The 1,209-nt window shown below is 41.7% G+C and overlaps 1 non-coding gene across 1 annotated transcript; it reads right to left on the bottom strand.

Annotated features, from left to right (window-relative positions):
• Positions 1-809: 809 nt before the first annotated feature.
• On the bottom strand, positions 810-936 carry LOC116536874. Its single transcript, XR_004262840.1, has one exon. It is a non-coding gene; the product is annotated as a small nucleolar RNA ACA64 (small nucleolar RNA).
• Between the last annotated feature and the right edge of the window lie 273 nt (positions 937-1,209).

Raw genomic sequence — 1,209 nt, 5'->3', positions numbered from 1 at the left:
AAAACATGCATTTGTGTAGGGGCACAGGGACAGAATACTATTGTTTGAATACTTTTTTCCCTTCCAAAATTTATATTGAAACTTAATTCCCAATGCAACTGTATTAAGAGATAGGGCTTTTAAAAGGTGATTAATTCATGAGGGTTCCTCCTGGTGAATGGAATTAGCACTGTATTGTATTGGTATTAGTGATACTCTTTTTATCGCATTGTTAAGGTCAATTAAGAAAAAAGCCCCCAGTGTTCAATTTGAATTGGAAATAGCATAAAATCATTATTAGTGTTTGAATGTGAATTGCACAAAAAGCTTTATTTGAAAGATGGGGGCCGGCGCTGTGGCTCACGCCTGTAATCCCAGAACTTTGGGAGGCCGAGATGTGTGAATCAACTGAGGTCAGGAGTTTGAGACCAGCCTGACTAACATGGTGAAACCCCGTCTCTACTAAAAATACAAAAATTAGCTGGGCGTAATTAGTGGCGGGCACCTGTAATCCCAGCTACTCGGGAGGCTGAGGCAGGAGAATCACTGGAACCCAGGAGGTGGAGGTTGCAGTGAGCTGAGATTGGGCTATTACACTCCGGCCTGGGTGACAGAGTGAGACTCCATCTCAAAAAAAAAAAAAAAAAAAAAAAAAAAAAAAAGATGGGGAAAACCAAGTGGCTTATCTTCAAGGTCCTGAAGGCATTGGCATCAGGCTTGGGGCATCTGGGTGTCTTGTGCAGAGGAGACACAGTTAGGGATCTGAAGTGAGAAGTCAGACCACACAGTCTGCTGCATCAGGACAGGGAATCTGGGCCAGGGTTCACGGTGCCTGTCAGAGCCTGGGCTTTACCCGTGACATTGAAACAGTGGGTGGTGAGCTAAGGCTACTGGTGGCTCTAGGTACTGAATATCATCCACAGCCACAACCAAAGCCAAGGGTTATTTACAACCAACACTGGACAATGTTTAAATTCACTGAATGATCTAACAAAAATCAAGTGATGATGGTTTACGAGCAGTGAGCTCAGCTAGAACCTAGCATATTTCTAAATGTTATTTCTCACTCAAAAGAAGAGTGCTTGTAACAGTAAATTATTCCAGAGCCTATAACATCTAACAATGGCAGTAGCCGAGAAAGTACTCAAAGACTAAAAGTGTCAAGTCAAGGTGACAAAAAAACTGCTTTAAAATGACTACAAATTTGAAAAAAAAAAGCATCATAAAGAA

Source organism: Sapajus apella, unplaced genomic scaffold (assembly GCF_009761245.1).
Source record: "Sapajus apella isolate SASKATOON/1434 unplaced genomic scaffold, GSC_monkey_1.0 scaffold104, whole genome shotgun sequence".
Classification (NCBI taxonomy): Eukaryota; Metazoa; Chordata; class Mammalia; order Primates; family Cebidae; genus Sapajus; species Sapajus apella.
The sequence above is the reverse complement of the archived record's forward strand: the minus strand, read 5'-3'. Positions and strand labels throughout refer to the sequence as shown.